The sequence below is a fragment of the Mustela putorius genome, unplaced genomic scaffold (assembly GCF_011764305.1).
Source record: "Mustela putorius furo isolate JIRA1106 unplaced genomic scaffold, ASM1176430v1.1 tig00000596_pilon_pilon_pilon, whole genome shotgun sequence".
NCBI classification, from domain to species: Eukaryota; Metazoa; Chordata; class Mammalia; order Carnivora; family Mustelidae; genus Mustela; species Mustela putorius.
The window spans coordinates 15,009,324-15,026,389 of record NW_025421428.1 but is presented as its reverse complement, the minus strand read 5'-3'; positions in this window follow the sequence as shown (position 1 = coordinate 15,026,389).

The window sequence follows — 17,066 nt, the reverse complement described above, 5'->3', positions numbered from 1 at the left end:
GTGCTGGCTGATCATGTGGAGAATTAGGTAGCCCTTGGGCTGTACTTTGTCCAGGTGGAGGTCATTGTGTCCCCAGACTGCGGAGAACATGGGGGTTGAGGCTGGCTGGAGATGGGGGGCTGCCTGGTGGGGGGACCACAGGCCCATCTGGGTGGGGGAAAGTCTCTCTGCTTCCTGTGCCTGGGGTCTGGCCCCGCATCCTGCCCAGCCCCAGGGACCTGGGTGGGGGACAGGCTCCGTGCCCCGTGAGCTGGGCTGGGGGCCCGAGTCCTGATGCCAGCCCATCCCTCGGGTATGGAGCTGCCGGGCCCTTGCCACAGGGCCAAACCTCCGAGCGGGCCGGGCCCGCAGGGGGCCCGTGGTCCGCACACACTTACACTCCAGGTCGAATTTGTTGTCGGTGTCGGTCTTGAACGCAGTGAGGGAGACTTTCTCACACCGGCCTTCCTGCCTGCAGAGAGAGGCCGGTGCGTGTCCTCTGCCCGCCTGCCCCTTCCCGCGTTTGGAATGAAAGTGTCGTTTGCCCACAGAGACCGTCGCTGCTCTCCGCGTGGGCGTCGGCGAATGGGGCCCAACGGGTGCTGGGGTCACCTTGGCCTCCGTGCCTGTCATGTTGCCGGAACATGGCTGGTGAACGGGGGCCGGGAGCAGGGAGCGCCGGGGTTGAGAACCCAGGCCCCCTCAGGTCCCCGCAGGACCCCGCAGGCCGGGGACAGTGACTGAAGCCTGTCGGGGGCTGAATCGGGACCCTCCAGCTACATATGTGGGAGTCCGGACCCCCAGGACCTCAGAATGGGACCTTATTAGAAACCAGCGTCGTGACAGATGTGAGTGGAGATGACATCGTGCTGGAACAGGACCCTGAGCCAGGATGGCTGCTGTCCTCAGGAGCGGGGGTTTGGGGCACAAGATTCGCACGAGGAGATGCTGAGTGGGGACTAGGGATCCACTGCCACGGCGGCAGGACCCCCAGGAGCGGGGACAGGCCAGGGACCGACGCTCAGTGGGATCAGCCAGGCCACTCCCCCATCCCAGGCTTCTAGCCTCCCAGCTGGCAGAGGGGAGATCTGTTCTGTTTAAACCCGTGTGTGTCACTTTGTTCCTGCCCCCCCCCGCCCGCAGACTCAGCACCTGATGGGTGCTCCCCGCTGCTCCCAGAGGCCACAGCCCTGCAGCCGCCAACCCGTCCCCTCTGCCCAGACCTGAGGACTGGGCGGGGCTGTGCGGCATTTTCCCTAGGGAGCCCCCGCCTAGCCTTCGTGGCTGGGTTGCAGGAAGTCCCAGGGCCTGGGTCCTGCTCCAGCGCTCAGGACACCCCCGTCCCCGGCACCCTGAGGAGGTCCCACAATGAGAAGCCGTGTCCTGGCGGCCTGCCTCTCCCGGGATGAGGATTCCACGGGGACTGCTGGCCCCCGAGCTTGGCTCGTCCCCCATGGCCGCCACCCGCTGTTCTCCAACGTTGCCATGAGCTGCGTGTTTATCCCTAGTGATGGCAGCTGGGCTCTCTGGGAGGTGATGGAGTCAGGAATGCAAGCGGTCTGGGGGGTTGCTGGGGGTCAAACTGCGTACCCCCAAAAGATTCGTGTTAGTCCCAACCCCTGGGAGCTCAGGACGTGCCGTGGTCTGGGAACACAGTCTTCGCCCACGCAATGAAGATGAGGTCGTGCAGGGGTTGCGTGGCCCTCAGGGCAAGGCGGCCGGTGTCTGTGCAGGGACAGGGACACCAGGACATGGGCTGTGGGGGGAGGCAGGCGGGGAGGGAGGTGTTACCCGCCCAGGACAGCCGGTGTCTGCAGGGGCTGCGAGACGCCGGGGGTGGGGCTTCCCCTGAGCCGCTGAAGGAGCCCCCATGATTCCTGGCCTTGATGGGGGCTTCTAAGCTGCCTGGTCCGTGGGAACGTGTTGGGGGCAGCCCGGGGCGTGAGGAGGAGGGGGAAGCGGGAACGGGCAGAGCCTCGGCCACGGCACGACTGACCCCTCGGCAGTCGGAGAGAAACCGGTGTGAAGGGGTCGACCTGCATGGGTGGCGGTGGCCGGGCCGGCTCTGCCCACGGAGCTGAGGGCTCCCGAGAGCCAGCCGGGCGATGGGTGCCCGCCGTGCACTCAAGGGGGGCCCTTGGTTCACGTCCGCAGCAAAAACCTTACAGACACGTGTTGGAGAGACTACAGGTTTCCTTAATCCTCGTGAATTCCTCAAACCCTAGATGCTTGTTCCTGTGTTTGGGCCAGATTTGTGGAGCGCCTGTGTGTGCCCATGGGAATCCCCGCCGCTCGGGGTTGGACACGTCAGGATGCGACACGTGGTGGGGAGGGTCACAGACCCTGCGTTCTATGGCGGAGACAATACGCGGAAGACACGGGAAGTTGGGGAGCCCTTCTGCGTCCGTGTTGAAAGGGACAGTCCCCCTGAGAACGGGACCTGTAAACAGAGTGGGGGGCAGCGCGGGGAGGGTCGAGGGCAGGGGGAGGGCAGGGCGGGTGCAGTGAGCTCCCAGGGGCCAGGACGGGGTGGCCGGGAAGAGGATCAAGGTCCCCCTGCCCGCGCGGCGAGGTGGGAGCAGAGGGCACACGGCCCAGCGAGCACTCGCTCTGCCTCCGTGCGTGAAGGACCAGATTGGAGTCCTGGTTCGCATTTGGCTTCTCTCCCACCTTCGCAGACGCAGGTCCGTGTTCCGTGTCCTGCGTTGTTTCTGATGGGGAGTCCCTGCTCCCCAGTGGTTCCGGGTCCTAAAGGGCCAGGCGGGACAGGTGCTCGTTAGCGGGTGACCTGGGGGCGCTTTCCTTTGTGCTGTTTTGGTCGGAAGGTTCTAGAGTTCTAGAATCTACCAATTCACATTTTCTGCCAAATCTGGGGTTTGTTCCACCCGTTATTCCTTTAAACGTGTCCCCTGCGTCCCTCCCTTCTCGGTCTCGCAGCTGCAGTGGAGTACTAGGCCCTCGCTGTCGTCACACGATCGCGGATGTGCTGCTCACGCGCCAACCCCCGCCCAGTTCTTTTCTTTGGTTTTGAGATTGGACAGTTTCTCCCGATCTGTCCTCAAGACCACCGACTTCTCTGTCTCCACGTGGCCCCCGGACCGTCCAGGGAGTGTTTAATCTGATGTGTGTACGGTGAGCCCCGGGATTCCTGTCTGTTTCAACTCTCAGAGCGGTCACGTCCCCGAGCTGTCCCTTGTTTCTGTTCCTTATGAGCACGTTTCTCCGTTACGTCCTCGACCACAAATCTTCGCCGCAGCTGCTCACGTGTCCGGGCCGGCAACTCCGGCTCCTGCCCTCCCAGCACGGGCTCGCCCTTCGCGTGTTTGCTGGTCTGGGAGTGTGTCCAGGACACCCTGAATGGCGTGACTGAGAGCCTGCGTCCTGAGTCCTCTCCGGAGTTTTCAGCGGTCCTGTCCTTGGCTGGATCCAGACCCGGAACACGGTGTGTGCTGGGACAGACGTCCCTCCCTTCCTCCCAGGCCCGCTGGCTGCACAGTCTGTCCCGGGCCCGCAGAGCGGTGACGGGGGCGCACGGGCGGGTTCGGAGCGCGCCCCCCTGCCCAGGGCGCCCGTCCCTGCTTGGGGCCCGGGCTGCCTCCAGCTTGGTTCTCGGGTTCTTGAAGCCAGGAAGATCGGGGGTTTCTGTCCGCGGGTTGGCCGCCCCGCCGCAGCCGAGTGGGGCCTGTGCTCGCGCAGAGAGCTGTTAAAGAGAGAAAGGGAAGAAAAGAGGGATGAGTACCCGCATCTCTTCGGTGCTGTCTGCTTCCGACGTGGTCCCACGCGTTTAGGGGGTTGTCGGTGTCCTACCCAGACCAGTCACCTCTGTGCGTGCCGTGGGACTGGTCCCATGGCTGCCACCCCGTGTTACCGGAAGCAGGACACAGACTCCCATCTTAACTGGGACAGCGTAGCCGGTGGGCAGAGAGGACATGCGTGACCAGCCAGGGGGCCCTAGGAGAATCTCAGTGGCAGGAGGGTCTGGCTGGCACAGGGGAGCCCCGGAGCAGGCGGGGGCAAGGGTTCTGTTTTGAGGAGTTGGATTCCTGCTGGGGGATCGGCCAGGGGTGTGGGAGCGGAGGCCCAAGGATGGTACAGAGCTGCCGTCCTGACACCTGGACAGCTGGAGTTGGGGAAGCATGCGTTCTGCTGCAGGTGCCCCGAACGGAAGGGACCTGTCAACATCGGTGTGCGTGTGGAACTGGCAGGTGCTCGGCACTGCTGGGTCTGTTGGCCTGGCCCAGGCTCCCAGCATCATGTCCCATGAGAGACGGACCTCTAGTGTGGCCACTGCCCAGCGGGGAGCCCTGGGCAAGCCGCCTATGGGGCTCTGAGTTTCAGGGCAACCCCGGGAAGTGACTGGAGTGCCATGTCTGTCTCCTGGGGCTTCTGGAGCAAGAATGAACAGAATAATGTCCAGGACAGCGCAGGGGAGAGCCAGACCCTTCCCCCGCACAGCTCGGGCGGCAGGGGGCCCTGACCCTCAGCCTCCTGGGATGGGGGGCTGTGGTGGCAGGAACCTCTTGCAGGCCCGTGAACCCTGAGCCTGCCCCACCCCGTCCTCCTGCTAGGAGGTGGATGTCCCCAGATTCAGTCCACCTGGGAGAGCCATGAGGGACAGCCTCGTGTCAGGCCGAGGGGGTCTGAGCGGTGCAGCCGGGAACGGGTCCTCTGAGAACCCCCTTCCCTCCAGGGTTTCCCGGCAATACCCTGCCGCCCATCATGGCCTCAGTGGTGCTGGCAGGAAAGAGCCTGTGGCCACACGGACTTTGGAAGATGCCTGAGTGTTGTGGGGCCGCCCGGGGCGGAAGCCCCCTGAGACGACGGAATCCCTATGCCTGGCAGCCCGTCATGGGGCCGCTCACGGGAGCCCGAGCTCTGTGTCCCGCCCCTGGGCTGGAGGCGAGTGGGCCGAGGGCAGCAGCAGACGGGGGCTGTGGACGGGGTGGGTGCGGGAGGGCCCGGCCGACCCACCCCTTCCCTGGGCGCCTCGCTGGGTTCACCCCTGCCCGAGGCCGTGCAGAAACCCAGTTAGACCACAGCTTCGGACGCACCACAAACCGCGTTCCCGCACGGGGGCGCCCTGTGCTGTGCGGTGTCTGGCGATCCTGTCCCCGGGGCTGAGCTCCGGCGATCCTGTCCCGGGGGCTGAGCTCTGGCTTCCTTCCTGTCCTTCAGCCCTGCAGGCCAGCGATGGTCCCGATCCCGAGGGACCATCCCGCATGGTGTTCCGTGTCCGTCACTTGTCTTTCCATCCTGGGCCCAGCTCTGGCTGCTCCTGTCAGCCGAGCGTCAGCCTGGAAACCACGCCAGGGGGTGGGGGTGCGATGCCACTTGTGAGACCAGCCCCCCCCCCCCCAGCAGACCTCTCCGTTACCTTCTGGGGCCTGTGATGCACTTGGGGCTGGAGAAGTGGAGGGCGAGGAGGCTGTGCTTGTGCCTCTGGGGCTTTGGTTTGGGGGTGGTAGATGGCCAGCGTGGATGCTCTGCCCACACTTTACTCTGTGTCACGGCCTTGACCCCTGACCCTGCCACGCAGGGTCACTACCCCAAGACGCTTCTCTTCAGCCTGGAGCCCCCAGCACTGGGCTGCCCGCATGCCTCGTTCATTCTGGAACACCGAGCTCCACTCTCCCTACAAAACTGAGGTCAGTGCCTGCAGGTAGGCTCGGGGAGCAAGTGACGGAGCGGCCGCGGGTGGGCCTGGGTCTTGGGGCCGAGGGTCCTGCAAGCCGTCTGACCCCGTGGCTTTCCCTGCCTCCCAGAGGCTGCCTTTCTTTGTAGGCATGGCCAAGGTCACCCTTTGGGTCCAAACCCAGCTCTGTTAGGTGCTTCTGGCACTGAGGGGAGGCTGGTTTTGAAAGGTCAGCCTTTAAAAACAACACGGAGCAGCCTCTCCCGGATCCAGAGCCTCCCGCCCCCCCCACGTCCCTGACCTTGAGGGAGGGTGAGCCCGCGGATCCGCTCCTGGCTCAGAGCACAGACTCCACAATCGATCGTTTAATTGGGGGCCTGTGTGCCAGCCTCCTGGCAGGGGCTGAGACTGCGGTGACGGCCAGGAGACACGGCTCCCCTGTGCCAATGCCGTCTGCCCGGGGGTGGGGGAGGTGCTTGGTCCAGGGCTGCCCCTGTGATCCTTGTCATAGTGACCTGATGGTGCGGGGTCCTTGTCCCCAGCAAGCGGACAGGCACGGGGAGGTCAAGAGCTGTGCCCAAGGTCGCAGAGCGGTGGCAGAGTCCGGGCCAGCGTCCGACCGCGTGGGGAGCCAGGCCGCCTGTCGTCAGAGCCGGGAGGGACGGGAGGACAGAGACAGGCCCGAGCGCACCAGGTTCGTGGACCAGGACAGCCAGACAGACGAGGGGTGTGTGGGTTTTGGAAGGACGTGATGGAATCCGCACGGTAAGAGGCAGGTCACAGACGGGGGCGGGGGTCTGCAGCCCAGGGCGCAAAATTGATCCGTAGCCAAAGTAGAGAATTAAGAATCAACAAGGAGAAAACCCGCAAGCAGAAAGGGGGCGACGAATCTGAACGGGGAGCCCCTGGAGAGGGAGAGCGCACAGACGCACCCCCCACCTGCTGGGAGTCCGGGCGGAGGCGGCCGGCCGGCTCTCGTCTCTCACCCGGGAGACGGGGCCGGGTGACCCCCGAGGACGGAGCGGGCCGTGACAGGGCGTGGGGGCCGGAGCTGCTTGGAGTCCTTGCAGGGGCGTGGGGGCTGTACGCACCCTTGGGCCCGGCCCCGGAGTGTTTACCCAGGCGGAGCAGGGCGCCCCAGACCCTCGGCCCCGGGAGAGCAGAGGCAGCGAGTGTGGCGTAGGTTTTAAAAGGAGTCGTTTATGTATTAGAGAGACAGTGTGTGCGGGGGGAGGGGCAGAGGGAGACAAGCCGACCCCGGGCAGAGCGTGGAGCCCGAGACGGGCCCAACGACCTTGAGAGCACGACCTGAGCCCAAGAGTCGGTGGCTCAAGCGACAGAGCCCCCCAGGCACCCCCCGCGTGGGGAGTTAAGGCTGAAACGGGGACTTCTGCCGAGCCACAGAGGGAGAGCCGCGCGCCCGCGAGGATGGCCCCACAGCCGGAGCGAGGCAGAGCCCCGGCCGGGGCGGACACCTCCTCGGGGGCTTGCCAGGGAGAAAGGCGCCCAGGGGCGGGGGACAGGATCCAGTTATGAACGGACGATGGTTGTGATGCAGCAGTGTGACAAAATGTGACAGAAGTAACAGGAGGCGGAGGCCAGGGTCTGCTTGAGCCCCTGCAGGCCGCGGGGGTGCGGGTTGGAGATGGCCTGTCTGTCGGAGAGACGTCCTGATCAAACACCAAGACAGGGAAGAAAAGCGACACAGAGCTCCCCACAATGCGGGGTGGGGCGCTGCTGCGGGGCCAGAGTCACGGAACTGCCTCGGAGAGCCTCGGGGGAGCAGGGTACGGCATTCTCCCCCAGATGAGGGATCTGGCCCGCGTGACCGTGCCGCGTCCCCCAGGACATCTGTCCTGTTCTCACTTTCGGATGTCGTCGAGGCAGGCGCGGCTGGCTGGGCTGTGAGTGCGGGGGTCAGACTCCAGCCGCTCCTCTGAGCTTTTCCTCAGCAAGGCCTCAGCCTTGGCCTCCAAAGACACGGATGAGCACGAAGAAGCCCGCATCCCTGGGATGACCCTGGCCGCACCCAGCGCTGGCCAGCACCCGAGATGGGCCCGTCTGCCAGCTGCCCCAGATGGCCCGGTCGCACACGCTGCGACCTACCGCCTCCGGTCCCTCTCCACCTTCCTGACCCTGCTGGGACCCTCCCCTCCCCCGCGCCTCTCCTTGGCCTCACTCCCCACCAGAAGGCTCCGTCGGCTCTGGACGGGGAGTCCAGCCACGGTGGGGCCCCCCGTGGGTACTGCCTGGGAGGGCTGTCCGCGATGCTTCAGCTGGAGTCCGACTCGGGTCCGTGGCCTCCCCGGGTAGAGGGGCAGGACGGGGTGCGGTGCCAGGGTCCCCAACAAGACAACAGGAAGCCAGGACAGCTGAGACCAGGTCACGGCACGTCCTGTCCGGCAGCCTTTGCGGGAGTGACTTTTGCAAAATGTCCTGAAACAGAACAGTGAACCGGAAAGCCCTGGTCCCCGTCACACGCCGAGGCAGTGGAACAAAACCCTCTGGTGGACGGGTATGGTCAGAGCCCCGACGGGCGCACCTCAGCGGCCAGTCCACGGGGGGCACTCTCAGACGTCTTAAGACATTCCTGGAAAGAGCTTCTCAGAACCCCTGAATGGGAGAACAGCAACCCTCTCGGGTCCGCTCCGTCTTCGGGAGCTCTGTACCACCCTCACCTGACCTTTCCCGGCTGCCCGCCCCACTCTGTCTGGTCTGCCTCTTCCTTCCTCCAGCCGGCGTGCGCACCGAGGAACAGACTCCTGTTCCTGCGGCAGAGATTTAAAGGGGCAGGGCTCCTACCCTGGACCCTTCCAGGCCACGCCCTGTAGGTGGGGGACCCCCAAAGCCCCTGTGAGCCCCATTGTCCTGGGTGAGGTGGCGGAGTCATCTTCCAAGGGCCAAGGGAGAGGGAGGGTGAGGCAACGGCCCGCGTGGGTGGCGTCCCGGCCGAGGTCTGCAGCGCCCGTGGCGTCCCGGCCGAGGTCTGCAGGGCCCATGGCGTCCCGGCCGAGGTCTGCAGGGCCCGTGGCGTCCCGGCCGAGGTCTGCAGGGCCCGTGGCGTCCCGGCCGAGGTCTGCAGGGCCCGTGGCGTCCCGGCCGAGGTCTGCAGGGCCTGTGGAGTCCTGGCCGAGGTCTGCAGGGCCCAGCGTTTGCTCTGTCCCGCCCACTGTGCTCAGCTGTACCCCGTTCCTCCTGGACTGCCGCATGTCGTGCCCCTGGCTAGATGGAGAAGGGGACCCCAGGCTCCTTCCTTGGGGATAACTGAAAATTCCAGGATCCGGTGGGCTTTACGAGGCCCACGAGGCAGGCACACGGCACACAGGTATGCACAAGGCAAAGGTGCCATCTGGTGTTCCCGTTGTGGGGCGGCTGGGGGAGGCCTGGCCTGAGCTGCAGGTGCCCACGGGGTCTTGGACATGCCCTTGAGCCGTCCGGGCCCTACAGGCAGGGCAGGGTCTGCCTGCGCAGTGCAGGGGTGGTGTCAGGCCCGAGGTGATGTGACACTGGTACGTACAGGATGGGGACCTCTGTTTGGGGGGGCTGTCCCTGCCCACCCCTCCTGTCTCCCACACGATCACCCAGTGCCACAGGCCTGAATCGGTGGACAGAACTGACTGCTGCGCTACCCAGCACACGGGGTCAGGGGCCTTACCCTACCTCTTGCCTTGGTGTCACTTGTTCTAAAATCTTTCTCCCGGACACACGTGACGTGTGACGTCTGAGGCCAGGCCCTTCCTCCTTGGTCCTCTTTCTAGTAGGCAGCAGGGGAGGGCCTCACGTTCAGACACAGCAGCGCTGCGGGGAGTGGACGGCAGACGTCGGTGCGGCCGGCCTCCTTCCGCGGTCCCACTCCGTGGCGCCACGGCCCCCTCCCCCCGGGCTCGGTGCCTGGAAAGGCAAGGACTGAGGCTTGCTGGGCAGCCGGCCCGGCTTGGGGTCTCCTCTGTGCTCCGACCCGGCCAAGTGGGGAGCAGGGTCCCTCTGGGGACGTAGGAATCGTCCTTATACGCGCCAGTGACCTGGACCTTGGCCCTTGCTTCTCTCATCTACGGGCAGGAGAGAAGGCTGCCGTCCTCCGGAAAGCCGCGGGAGGGGAGGGCGACGAGGTGAGAGAAGACGGCGCCGTGGCCGGGACCCTGTCCGCCCGGGACCCTGTCCGCCCGGGACCCTGTCCGCCCGGCCCCATCCGCGGGCGGGGAGGGCGCAGCAGCCCTTCCTCCGCCTCCCCCCGCCCACCAGGGCCATGCACTTGGACCCTCTGTTCTGAGGGAGAAGGACCCCAGAGACGGCCCTGCCCTGGGGCTTCCCAGGCTCACACGGGGCTGGCAGTCGTGTCCCTCGGGGATTCGTGTCGCCGTGGGGTCGGGGGGGGCGCATGTCCTGGGGCACTGGCGCGCCGCCCCACCCCCCATGCCTGCTCCCTTCCCCCTGGACTGAGGGCACAGCAGCCGGTCCCCTAGGGATGGACACGGGCCCAGTGCGGCAGGTGCTGGTCTCCCACTGGAATAGGAGCTTTCCGGTCATAACCAACACCGAGAAGCACTCTCCCACCGGATCACACTGGCTTCTGGGGAGGCCGATTGGGTGACTTTCCACTCACTGTCCTGCAGCTTGTTGGACTTCGACCCTGCCAGACTCACGGCTGAGGTCCTGCTCTCGCGGGGGGGCGGACCTTGGCGGCCACAAGGCCAGTGACAACGTCTCTTGGCGGTTCCCTCGCGCCCCACGAGTCCTGCTTTGCCCAGTGACCCCAAAACCGTGGCCCGGCTTCCCTGACCCTGCCTCTGCCCCCTTGTCTACCTGGAGGGTCTCTGGGGTTGGGTGGCCCGCAGGGGCGTGCTGAGCCCCAGAGCCTGGCTCAGTCAGCAGGAACTGGGGTCCCTCCAAGCTCTGCTCTCTGCTGGGAAGCCCCCGTTCTGTCCCCAAATGCCAACTCCCCGTACCCGTGGGCCCTGCCCGGGGGCAGCTTCCCACCTGCCCCTTGCCATGGCCCCACTGACTGGACTGAGGTGCAGGAGCTGGAGGTCGGTGGGCCACGGGGGTGCAGGGGTGCGGGGTGCGGCCCAGCTCCCTGCCCGTCCTGACGGACACGCTCTGTCTGAACCTCTCCATGGCCCAGAGCGCCTGGACCCCTGGTCCTACAGCAGCCCAACTCTGCTTCTGAGCAGACACTGTTCCCCGCAGCACCCAGGGACCCCCCACCCCCAACAGAGATTTGTGGCTTTGAATCTGGGCTGCTGACCCCAGCCAGGGCCGTCCAGCCCATAATCCATTCTGGAGGTTTCTGGAATAGTGAGCTGTGGGGAGATCTCTGGCTGTGCTCCCCTGTGGAGGGCGGCCAGGGCCAGCGGCTCATCAGATTGGGGGTGGCCAGGGGCCAGGACAGCCCCCTCCTCGCCCTGCCCGCCAGCCAGAGCAGCGCTTACAGAGCCTGTGTGCAGAGTTTGGTCCCTGTTCCTAGTGGCTGTGAGGGAGGTGGAACCCTGGGCGGGACGCGAGTGGGCAGCGATGGTGGTGGGGCCTGGGCGGGGTCTGGGGAGGGGGAGACGATGGGCGGGGGAACCTGCTTGCATTTTGGGGGTTGACTTAGAAGGAAGGACATACATTTTCTCTTTTTAACCTTTTATTCTGAGATTACTGTGGACTCCCACGCAGCTGTGAGAACAGCGTCAGGAGACCCCCGGTGCCCGTCACCTGTCCTCCCGATGCCCCTGTCCTACCCGCCGCCCCCTGCCCCCGACACGGGCCCTGGTGTCACCCTCACCCCCACCCCATGCAGCCTGTTGCTGTGCCCTGCGGGTGAGTGCGAGTGTGCGTCTGCAGCGCCGTGACTTTCCTGGGGCCAGCAGGCTCCCACACCCTCCGGCAGAGTCCAGATTCGCTGGGACCGTTCAGGCCGCCCCCCCCTCCCCACCCTGAAGCCCTGGAAGCCACAGAGTGGTTCTGTTTCTGTGCCAACACAGTCTGGAAGTGTCGCCTTTTGGGGCTGGCCGCTGTCACTGGACACCCACACAGAGAACGGCGCTGGGTTTGCAGCCGGCAGTGTGCCCAATCAGTGACAGTGGCCCTCGGAGGCGTCTGGCGCATCCTGTCTGCCATGGCCACGTGGTCGCCGCCATTAGAGTTGTGCACCATCATCGGCTCAGCCGGGTCCCTGCTGGTCTTGGGTCGTCTGCCGTTCGGGGCTTTTGCAAGTGAGGCTTCCATGACTAGCCCTGCCTGGAGCTCTTTTCCCGCTATCGAGTGAGTGGATCTGGGAGACCAGCCCCCAGATGCGGTCATTGGGTCAAGAAGGCAGGCGGTTATCATTTGGACGTGGGTCGGCAAACTTCTCTTCCGTGACGGTACCGTTGTAGTTAGGTTCAGTGGATAAAGGGAGGCATCAGAAAATCATCTATTCTAGGCCCAACTGCTAGTTTAAAATACCCCAAGTCAGCTTGCAAGTCTGTAATTATTCCCGTGTTGGAGCACATTTTATCATTCATTTGTATCTGATCTTCTGCAAATGTTCTCTTCACGTGGGCATGCATTCTGAGTAGACCTCAGCTTCTGAGATGACTCATACCCACGGTTCACGACACTAGCCTCATTCGTTCATGCAAAACCTACTGGTATTACTTATGGGTTTGCTTACTTGCTGATTTTAAAGCGGCAACAACCGTGATGTGCGTCTGGCTTCTTGTCCTTTCCCATCCGTTTACCCGTGACCCCTGCAATTTGTACAAAGAGGATATCACACGTACGCACTCTTGGGACTTACGTTTTCTCTTGACGCTGAAAGATTCCCCCAATTTTGCACATCACCGTCCATTTTGGACAGCTGTAACAGTCCAGCGTGGAAATAGGTGAGCTTATCCGTCAGCCTTCCTGCTGGTGGGCACTTGGATCATTTCTGTGCTTTGCTGGAACCATTCCTACACATGTCACCCAGCATGTGTGTGCGGGAGCCTCATGAGGGTGGAGGTGGAGGCCCTGGGGAGGGCGGGACGCTGGACTGTGCAGCCCAGGGGATGGTGCTAGAGGTTTTCCAAAGCTGGTACCTGATGTCAGTTCCCAAAGTTCGTGCTTTATGATGGTTGATTCTCCAGCAGAATGAGCACAAGAGCAGAGTTATGTCACCAAAAGTGATGAAATACTAACTCCCCCAGGTTTATCCTTCCTAAAACCAATGAGGAAACTGACCCAAATTGTTACAGTTGACTTTGTCAGAACTCTGGAAACTAACCAAAGGCTTGTACCACTCTCGGGGGCATTTGCTCAAGATCAAGGGAAGTGAGCTCCTGGGATGTTCCCCTGCCCTGGGCTGGGTGCCTCGGTCCAGCTCGGCCGCGGCCTTGAGCCGGGTCCTCCTCCTCCCTCCCTTCCGCGCTCCTCCCCAGGCTGTGTTTCTGCTGTTTGACATCATGTTCTTTGGTTTAATTGCTTCCGAACTATTTTGATAAAGTCTGTATTCTTTGTCCTTTATGGTCACGGAAATCTCCGCTCAGAAAGGATCTGATTTATAGAGTTTCTCCTTTATTGAAATGACCCATTTTTCAACCCTTCACATTCAAACATGGGAAGAAATAGGGCAGTTTGGCCTCTGCCCGGGAGAGGAGTGGAGAAAAGCAGTCAGTCAATAGACTGCCCCGGGGAAGATGGGCGTGGGACAAAAACTCTTTAACTGAAGCACAGTTGACATGATATTATGTTGTATTTGTTTCCGGTATGCAGCACAGAGAATCAGTATTCCTACACTTTACAAAATGCTAACTATGATGAATGTGGTCACCACCTGTCAGTGTACAATGTAATATTATTGACTATAATCCCTGGACCTTACTTCTCATGCTGGGACTTACTGATTTTATAACGGAAGGTTTGTGTCTCTTCACCCCTTCACCTAGTTTGCACCCCCGCCACCCAGCACCCACCAGTTTGTTCTCTGTATCTATGAGTGTTTTTTTGTTTGTTTGTTTAATTGTTTTCTTCGATTCCACAAATAAGTGAAATCCTATGGTATTTGTCTTTCTCTGACTGACTTGTTTCACTTAGTATAATACCCTGTAGGGTCATGTGGGTTGTCGTGACTGGCAAGGTCTCATTCTCTTGTATGGCTGAGTGATAATCCACCGTGTGTCTACACCTCCTCTTATGTGTCTGTCCATCAGTACACTTGGCTCGTTTCCGTGTCTTGGCTGTTGTACACAATGCTGCAATAAATATGACAGGGCATGTATCTTTTGGAATTTATGTTTTCATGTTCTTCAGGTAAATCCCCAGAAGTGGAATTACTTCCATTTTCAAATTTCCATTTTTTTTTAAAGATTTTATTTATTTATTTGACAGAGAGAGATCACAAGCAGGCAGAGAGAGAGGAGGAAGCAGGCTCCCTGCTGAGCAGAGAGCCCGATGCGGGACTCGATCCCAGGACCCCGAGATCATGACCCGAGCCGAAGGCAGTGGCTTAACCACTGAGCCACCCAGGCGCCCTCAAATTTCCATTTTCAAATGTTGAGGAACGTCCATGCTGCCTTCCACGGCGGCCGCCCCGGTTTGCCTTCCCGCCACAGGGCACGAGTGTTCTTGCTTCTCCACGTGCTCGCCGACACTTGCTGTCTCCTGTTGCGGACACTCGCCTTGAACAGGTGTGAGGTGACATCTCGTGGTCTTGATCTGCATTTCCCTGATGAGGGCCGTGGGGGTGTTGAGGATCTTTCCACGCGTGTGCTGGCTGGTTGGATGTCTGGGAAATTGTCTGTTCTGGGTATCGGTCCACGTTCTAATTGCATTGTCCTTTGGTGTTGAGGTTTTGTATGTTTATTGGATATTAACCCCGTAACAGGTTTGTAAATATCATCGTTTGTAAATATCTTAAATATCTTGTAAATATCTTGACATCGTTTGTAAATATCTTCTCCCGCGGTAGATCACCTCCTCATCTTGCTGAAGGTTTTCTTTGTTGTGCCACAGCTTTTACTTTGATGTGGTCTCAGTGGTTTCTTTTTGCTTTTGTTGCCCAAAGACTTAAATGAGCCATTTGAAATACATGGCTATTCAGCTCATGAAAAGAGCCTCATTAGTTATCAGGGAAATGCAAATCCAGTTCACACCCCATGATGTGTGAAGACTATAGGATGGGGTGCTCAGTGGGTTGAGCCTCTGCCTTCTGCTCAGGTCATGATCCCAGGGTCCTAGGATCGAGCCCCGCATCGGACTCTCTGCTCAGTGGGGAGCCTGCTCCACCCCCCCCGCCCCGCCTGCCTCTCTGCCTACTTGTGATCTCTGTATGCCGGGGCCACAGCAGATGCTCCAGGTCCTCGACGTCGGGGGCCATGGCGAGACGGCTTGGACTTCGTGCGCACGAACTTAGCCGCACACACAGGACGGTGTATCCAGGTCGCAGTGGACTTTGTCTCCAGCGTGATGGCCGAGAGGGCCCGAGAGCTCTTCCCAGATGCCTGTGGCGTGGAGACCCTGGGCACGTCCGTGGCTCCGCTCCACGTCTGGTTGCACATCAGAGACACGGGGGACCTCCCTCATGAGAGGAGGCTGCGTCCGGGTGTGTGTCCCGTCGGGACAGGGCGACTACTACTACGGTGGCCCTGTCCCTGGTGGCACGGCTGTGGAGATTTTAAATGTCTCAAAGAATACCTGGAGGACGTCAGTTGCGACAAGGACAAAGGGCCGAGCAGCACCTATGGAAGACCCCAGGCAAGTACTTTGTCATCACCAGCCGGCCAAGCTGCCGTCCCCGGAGTCCGCCGGGACACGCGCTGTGGCCCCCGTGCAGGTTTGGCTGGTCCAGGCTGTGTGGTGCTCCCCGAGGGCCCTCTGACTTGCCAGCTCCTCCCCCCACTGACCGACCACATGGACACGGATTCCCGAGCACAGAGGGCGTCCTAAAGTGCTCCTGGTTTCCGGGCTGTGCACACGGAGGCCACTGCGGGAGATGTTTCTCCTTGTAGCTGTGAACCGTCCAGTTTGGTCCACGCGGGATAAAGCATAAAAATGATGATGTGCGTTTGATCACAGAGATGTCAGAATCTGCATGTTGTAGGCAGCCGGCGGGGCAGGAGGCGTAATGGAGAAAGATGGTAGCCCAGGAAAAAGATACACACAAAAGGGCACAGAAAAGAGGGAAAAAATAAATGTCCCTCAGCTCACGGGCAGAATGCGCCATGTGCGTCAGTCCCGGGCGTGCGTTGCCGTGTTGAATCCCCACGAATCGTCTGTGCGGTATGTGACGGACCCGGGTGGCCTGGGGCGTTCCTACCGAACGCAGACCCTTCTTTGATCCTGGCATGAAGAAGGTATGCCCTGAGCCCTGCGGCAGAGGCTGTCTCGGGTGCAGTGAGGGAAGGAAGTGGTTGTTGAGATCAGGATTGTGTCCCGCAGCAGCCCGTGGCCCCGCACGGCACAGGAGACCGCTCACCGCATTGCTTTTGGAAGTCCAAAGTGCTAAAAGCGAGGAGGAGGGGGGCGTGGGGGGCGGGGACAGCGCGGTGGCTCAGGAGGGGAACCTTCTCCATGCGAGGCGACAGGCTGCCGCAGAGGAGAGCACAGTGGCCGTCTGTTTCGGGCAGGGAGGGCTTCGAGAGTCCCCATGAGGGCTGGAGGGTCTGAAGGTATCCTCTGTGGGACAGGAACCAGTGCTGGCCAGTGTGACACGTGTGGTCAGAGGTGGAAGCCTTGACCCTGGCACCCCCACACGTGGCTACCTGGACATGGGGTCTTTGCAGACGCTATTACAGCAGGTGAGGTCCCGGGGTGCGTCCTGATCCGAGCGGACTGGTGGATGGGAGGTCAGGACGCGTGCATACGTGCGTACACACGCAGTGACCAGCAGCCCGGCCACACCAGCCCCTTGGACCCCAGCCTCCCGGAGGTGAGGGAACACCCTTCTGATGTTCAAGCCACCCCTCTGGGGGGCTGTGTTGCCGCCACCCAAGGGCACAGCACTCCTGGCCGGCAAATAGAACAGGAAAACCACAGGGGACACTGGCTGTTGCGTCCTGGAGAGGAAGGCGGGGCAGGACTTGCCCCTCGGTGGAGCCGGGGCCCCCCATCGTGTTGGGGCTCGTCCCTCACCGTCCGTCCCAACGGGGCTCCTGAAGGACGTGTGAAGGATCTGGCATGAGCAGATCCCACGGGGCTGGGGCTGCTGATGCCACGTTCAGGGACCTCCATCCTTGCGTGTCACAGAGCAGCTCTTGAAAACAGAATCCATGAACGTCTCGAAAAGCAGAAGGGATATTCCATGACCCACAGCCCCGCCGGCACAGGCTTTGTGCGAGCTACCTCACGTGGGGCCCGGAGACAGCCAGGAGGGCCTCACTCAGACAGACACACAGATTTCCCCCTCGACACCTGCTGGGCAAGCCCGGGGGACATCCTGGAAGGGTCTCTAATGTTCTACCTTTAACAAAACCATGGGATCAGACCGAAAGCACCGTGAGTTCCCTGGCTTCTT